The 7,578-nt window shown below is 36.6% G+C and overlaps 1 protein-coding gene across 1 annotated transcript in view; it reads right to left on the minus strand.

Annotated features, from left to right (window-relative positions):
- RNF150 (ring finger protein 150) overlaps nt 1-7,578 on the minus strand; it is a 263,220-nt gene that overhangs the window by 164,601 nt on the left and 91,041 nt on the right. The window lies entirely within an intron of this gene.

The raw sequence follows: 7,578 nt of genomic DNA on the forward strand, positions 1-7,578 counted from the left end.
AAAAAAAAAAAAAAAAAAAAAAAAAAAAACCAAAAACCAAGCATCTCCTATGTTGTCGTAAGCCTACAGCTAAAAATCTGCATGTAGTTTTCTATCCTTTGGAGGCACAACGCCTAGTTACGAAGACAGATTCTCAAACAAAATATTCTTAACCTACTGTGTTAAGTACTATACATATAAGTAAGTCCTACAAATATCTTATCTAAATAGGTAAGTCACAACATAGCATGGCAAAGGCAATAACAAAACATAAATCTCTAAGGTCATGAGATGGGCGACCGGGACCACCTGTGAAGCAGGAGAGGAGACATGATAGTGAAGTCATCACCATGTCATAGAGAAAAACACAAGCAACCCTGCAGACAAAAGCAGGCAGAGGGACAGCACGGACTACTCCGAAATCATCTCCTTAACTTAAACCTAAATTACAAAAAACTATACTTCTCACACAAATACAGAGCTTCATCTGGCCAAATGTTCCCCAAATCCAAAACTATAAATACAACTGAAAACCTCTGACCAGGAGCAGAATTTTTTGCAAAATCATGTCTACTGTGGGCTGCTATGGCTAAAAAAAAGTTCCACAGATCACCGTGTCATGGCACTAGAAAAAATTAATGGAATGTTTACCACTACTTTCGATGAGATGCCAAAAAAAATATTTTCTTTGAATCTAAATATAATGTAAGAAAACAAAAAATTGAATAACAGTTTAAGCACATTATTATATTACATGAATAATAAAAGTAATAAACAAGATCAGGTCCTAAACCATCTGCAGAACCACTGGGAACTACACAATTACTGGGTGCATGCATCTTAATTTTATGAAATGATCAATCCTGAGGAAAATAGAAGACCTAACTTATTTTCAAGGAATGTTCTATGAAGCTGTATATTGATAACTAAGGAATTATATAACTACATGTCTCAGTGGGGCAATATTGGAAAGATTTTGTCTATGAAAAGTTGATGATTTAAGAATATAGAATCATCTGTAAAAATTAAACTTATTTCTTGGGCATGCTCCAGCAATCGGCATTTGCAGCTCTCCTACCTATAAGAAAGTAAGAAAAAAAAAAGAATCAATAAACCCAACAACTTTCAGGGAGTCAGATTCAATTTACTTAACAGTGTGTTAAAAGAAGCATTCTGCAGTTGGACTCTGCATAAAATGTGAGATTCTTCTATCTAAAAAATTAGATTGCTCAAGAACAAACAAAACTTAGTCAATAAGTCTAAATAAAGGGCAAATCAGCACCTCCAGGTCTCTGTACTTTGCCATCAAATTCCTCTGACATAATTAACGAAGGAACAAATTATTCCCAAAGTTCTCTGAGGCATTTCCAAAACTGGCTACATTCTAAAATTTCAACTAGTTTAATTCAAGTTGGTTTTCTCTCCCTGAGGCTTTTTCTATGCAAGATGAGATGAGTCTGGAAAAAAAAAAAGGCAATTTGGCTCCATTAATGTAATCCATAGATTTTCACCACATCCTAAAGAAACCAACTCCTCAAATTGCTAGGAAATAGAAGATTCTAGCAATTGCCACCAATACAATGGAAAAGTGAATGCCAGAATATATAAATTGAAGACTAAATTCAATTTCTACAGAAAGTAGCAATTCTTATCACCTCATAGACACTCTACTTTATTTTCTTATATTTATACATTTATTCTCATTTCCTTTCCCTTTCTCCCTGTGTGTTCTGGTGTGGGGGTATAGTGTCTGCTTTCTTTTTCCTTATATTTCCCACACTAAATGCACACATATAATGCATTCCCAGGGAGGTTTTTAAGGTTCTCAAACCAGAGAACCAGTTTACCAGGTATACTGATAGAAGGATTAAATATTTCAGGAAGAACTTGGTAGAACTGTATGATAATCTTATTGGAAAATATAACTTTGTTATCAATATGTAGAAAAATTAAAATGTAATTTCTTTATGGGTAGCAAGTCCACAAATACTTAGCACAAAACCATTTGGAAAGGAAAATGGGAGATCTTCCCAGGAGATAGGTAGATAATCAGTGAAGAGGTGAGTACAGTTTTTAAGATACACAAAATATGGTGTGTTTGTGAAGAAGGGGGTGGGCCACACAGAGAACTGATCTCTGAATCTGTCTGATAAAAGCAAGATACAAACCTACCCATAGATGATGGCAAAGAAGATTTTCTAGATGGGCTTTAATATGGAGATGGTTTACTGTGCTGTTATGCAAGAGTTCATAAAACACTCCTAATAAAATGGCTGAGCAAAAACATTTCTTCTGAAACACTCAAGAACGTTAGAAAGAGAAGGCCTAAATCTTGAGCCTGTCAAATCCACATGAAATGTGAATTTTAACAACTTGTCTAAAGAAGTTCTATGTAAGGAAGCTAAAAATACACAAATGCTGTCTTCTTGTAAATATGTTCTTGGCATCTGGAGTCCAGTTTTGCATTTCTGTTCTCTTGTGTTAACCAGAGTAGCCATAGATATACAATCAAAGGAAGCCACAATGATGGGAATGACCAACCAACAGCTAGGTGAGTCAATTACCAGAAAATTTCTGGATCCAGAGAACACAGTGATTTGATTGGTAGTCGTCTCTTCCATATTATGGAAAAGTGTCAAAGAGGTCATCCTGTAAGTGATAGTATATGCAGAAGTAAAAATAGTACTCAGGATTCACAGGCTGCAACCTTAATTTCAGACCGCCAAGGAGATCATCTCCCCATCCATAGTGCACACTAGTCTTATGGTTATCTGGAAGGATCAGGGAGAATCCAAGGCAACTATTTCTTATGAAGCACTTACATATTTTATACATATAGTCTCATTTAATCTCCATAACGTCTTTTTAGGGTATGTAGTATGGTTAAAGTAAATGAATTCTATTGCTATCTATCAAGATTTCCTTCTCTTCTTAAATTAAACACATGCAAAGCAGCTGCAGGTATTTTAAAAGAACACATGCATATTGAAAGTGAGGTTCAAATACAGTAGGGAGAATGCCCTTTGGAGGGAAGAAAGAATGTACATACATATGTCAGCAGAATGTCTTATTAATTTTTCAATTTAAATCTTTTAATTAAATCACATCCTTCAAGAAACATGTATTATCACAGTCTTAACACTTAATAGCCTATGAAGAGAACTGAGTTTACTGGTACTTCCTAGTAGCAAATTCTGTACATGAGAGCTATTCAAAGCTCAAAATTGTGGTCACTGCAAAAGAACTTGGAGTCTACAACAAAAATCCACATAATGGAAAAGGCATTACCAATTCCATGTAATGCAATCATCAATATGTGAAAAATTAGATACATAATATTTATATATCCATTCTCATTCTCTTAATTTTCTATGATAAGTATTTACATAACATGATTATTTTATTGTTGAAAAAGAAAACAAACACTCTTCTCTGGGATTGCAAAATATCATTTTTTTATAACAGGTTGCAGAAGATAAAGACAAATTAAAGCCATGAAGACTCATAAGAGGCCAGATGCTCCTTCAACTAGTTCACACTTAGCATATCTGCAAAGCAGCATTTAAACCTAATCCCTCACAAAAGTTGTTGGGATTTCTTGGAGATAGAAGTTAAGTTGTAAAATATTGGAGCAGAGCACACACACATACCCACACACTCACTATTCAAGTGAGTTTGGCAGGGTCTAGACTTTGAAACTCTGTGAAAAACATGGCACATCATGCTGAAGCATCAGTGGACCTCAATATTTGGTTTGGTTTGAGACTGTTACTTGTTAAATGAATATATTAATGTATTTACTTTTAGTTTTTGTTTGTGAAGCATTTATCACATACCAAGGGAATAAGCTAAGTATTTTACACACATTATCCATTTTAATTCTCACAACAACCCTTGACATACATCCCAATGGTATTCTCATTATAGTTAAGGAAGCTAGCAGGCACATAAAAGGTTAAGAAGCTTGTGAAGGCCCAAACCAGAACTGCCAGGAGTTGGGAGGGACTTCCCATTTTGGGGAAAAGGTAAAGAGAAAATTCTCACCAAGCCCACATAGTCGCCACAAACACCAACACTCCTTATTGGAGGAGAATCCCACAGTCCCTGAAAGCCCAAGGTTCAATTTGGAGAGCTGCAGGGAATTCATGCAGCTGCACTACCCTGGATCAGGAGCATGAGGTGAACACTCCTCAACTCCCACCCACCCACTGTGCTACAGCACAGTGATACCTTGTGACCAGAGTTTCCACTGGAGTGTGCCCTGCTCTGGGGGCCAGCAGCACTTCTCCAGCACAGGAACTTCATCCTCTTTCCACCAAGCCCACACAAGTAGCTGAAAGCCACGAACTAAACCTGCCAGGTTCCTGCCTGGAGCCTCGTGGCCGGATCAGCTGTGACTCTAGTCTTGCACAGCAGGGAAACTCACCCTCACCACCATACTTCCAGCTGGAAGAACAGGCTGGGGAACCCAGATTTGAGCCAGCCAAACCACAATGTGCTCCTCTCCAAGCATAAGAGGCCCCTGAACCTCTGAGCAGCTGATATGCCCCTTAGGCTAAGAAACAGCCTCCCACTCTCACAGACATGCCCCCTGCCTGCCCAACATCCCTACACCATTAATCAGGAACTGAGAAATAGTTCCACAGGCTGTTAATTAATCAAGAACTGAGGAACAGTTCCACAGCCTAGTGGACATAACCCCAGGCCAGCTAAGCAGCCCAGCAGCCATATCCTAGCCACTCCTAGAAGGAGTTAGCCAGCTTCCTTAGCATGCACATCCCTAGGCTGGCCAAGCAAATTTGTACCCATGCTTGAAGCCAGAGTAACAACTCTGTGGCCTCAACCCCAGTGAGCAAGACCCCAAGCTGAGAGACCAATAATGCATGTATAAATCTCCAACCCAAGAAACAGCCCAGTGAGCCAACCCTCAACAAAATAACACCACTGCTGCTATAAACTCTCTTATCCTAGGTCATTGAGGCATGTGGAAATGACACAAGTATAGATTACACCTGAAGACACTACAGAGACTACATTCCTGCATCCTCCTAGAATCAAGCCCAAAGTACCCCACTGAATCAACACCCCAAGACCCATTCATACCAATAAGTCTTTTTTTTTTACAAAATCTACTCTATAAAATTGGAAGAGATCAGTTTTCCACCAGATGCACCAAAATCAAGATAGGTACACATCAAACATGAAAAAGAAAGAAAACATAACAACTCAAAAGGAAAACTAATTCTACAGTAATAGGCCCCAATCATAAGAAAATACATAAAATGCCAGAAAATAATTCAAAACAATAAGGATACTCAGTGAGATATAAGATAATACAGATAGATAACTCAATTAGGTAAGGAAAACAATTCATGATTTGAATGATAAATTCAATGGAGAGAACAGTATTACAAAAAGAGCCAAACAGAAGTCCTAGAGCTGAAGAATTCAGGGAATGAATGCAAGCTTCCAAAACAGACTAGACAAAGCAGAAGAATTAATTTCTAAACTTGAAGATAAGTTTTTTAAATAATGTGAGCAGACAAGAAAGGAAGGAAATTTTTGAGAAAAGGAAAGAGAGAAAGAAAGAAAAGAAAGATTGAAGAAAACTTACAGGATTTATGGGACACCGTTAACTAATCACATTTTTGTATTATGGGTGTTCTAGAAGGGGAAGAGAAGGGGAAAGGTGCATAAAATATATTTAATAAAATAATTACTGAAAATGTCTTAAGCCTTGGAAGAAAGATGGACATCCAGGTCAGGGAAGTGCAAAGAACCCCAAATCAACACAACCCAAATAGGTTCTCTCTGAGGAACACTATAGTCAAATTGTCAAAAATGAAAGACAAAGAATGATTTCTGAAATCAGCAAAAGAAAAGCATTAAGTCATATGTAAAGAAATCCCCATTAGACTAACAGTGGATTCTGAGCAGAAATGCTATAGGCCAGGAAAGAATGGGAATACTTATTGAAAGTATTGAAAAAAACCTGCCAGCCAAGAATTACATACTCAGCAAGCTGTTCTTCAGAAATGAAAGAGAAATAAAATCTTGCATAGACAAGCAAAACTAAAGGAATTCGTCATCATCAGACTGACCTTACAAGAATTGCTCAAGGGATTCCTACATTTGAAAGGTAAAGACAATAACCACCATCATAAAATCATAAGAAATTGGATTTTCATAAAAAAATAAAACTCACTAATGGAGCTGATACACAAAGGAGAAAGAGAAATAAATCAAATGTTATTCCTACAGAAAACCACCAAGCCACAAAAATAAACATTGGAAGATGAAGTAAGGAACAAAGGATATACAAAACAACCAGAAAAAAATAAAGTGACAGGAGTAAGCCCTCACCTATCGGTCATACCTTATGTGTAAACAAATAATTCCAAACTTAAAAGACATAGACTGGGAGAATGGATAAAAAACAAAACTTAACTATCTACATGAAATTCACTTCACCTATAAAGACAAAAATAGACTGAAAAACAAGGGATGGAAAAAAAATACTGCAAACAAATGAAAACAGAAAGAAGTAGAAGTAGCAATAGATATCAGACAAAATAGAAATCAAGCTTTTAAAAAAAGATAAAGAAGGAAATTATATAATAAAAAAGAGATAAATTCAGTAAGGGGATATAACAATTGTAAATATGCACCCAACACCACAGCACCCAGATATATAAAAAAATATTATTAGATCTAAAGGAAGAGACCCCAATTCAGTAAAAGTTCCAGACTTCTTTATTTTTTTTAATTAAATCATAGCTGTGTACATTAATGCAATCAAGGGGTACAGTGTGGTGTTTTCATATACAATTTGAAATACTCTCATCAAGCTGGTTAACGTAGCCTTCATGTCATTTTCTTAGTTACTGTGTTAAGACATTCATACTCTGCTTTTAGAAAGATTCACTTGTACCCTTATAAGATAAACCATAGAGGTGACCCCAACAATCACACTCCCTCCACCCATCCACCCCCTTCCCTTTCCCTCTCCCTTCCCATATTCTAAGGCTATAATTAGGTTATAGCTTTCCTATGAAAGCTATAAATTAGTTTCATAATAGGGCTGTGTACATTGGATGCTTTTTATTCCATTCTTGAGATACTTTGCTAAGAAGAACGTTTTCCAGCTCCATCTATGTAAACATGAAGGAGGTAAAGTCTCCATCTTTCTTTAGGGCTGCATAATATTCCATGGTGTACATATACCACAGTTTGTTGATCCATTCGTGGATCGATGGACATTTGGGCTTCTTCCATGACCTAGCAATTATGAATTGGGCTACAATAAACATTCTGATACAAATACCTTTGTTGTAATGTGATTTTTGGTCTTCTGGATATATACCTAATAAAGGAATTGTAGGATGAAATGGCAGGTCTAATTTTTAGTTCTCTAAGTGTTCTCTAGATGTCTTTCCAAAAGGAATGAATTAGTTTGCATTCCCACCAGCAGTGTACAAGTGTTCCCTTTTCTCCACATCCACGCCAACATCTCTGGTTTTGGGATTTTGTGATATGGGCTAATCTTACTGGAGTTAGGTGATATCTCAAAGTAGTTTTGATTTGCATTTCTCTGATGAT

The sequence above is a fragment of the Otolemur garnettii genome, unplaced genomic scaffold, assembly GCF_000181295.1.
Source record: "Otolemur garnettii isolate 467f Iridium unplaced genomic scaffold, OtoGar3 scaffold00041, whole genome shotgun sequence".
Taxonomy (NCBI): domain Eukaryota; kingdom Metazoa; phylum Chordata; class Mammalia; order Primates; family Galagidae; genus Otolemur; species Otolemur garnettii.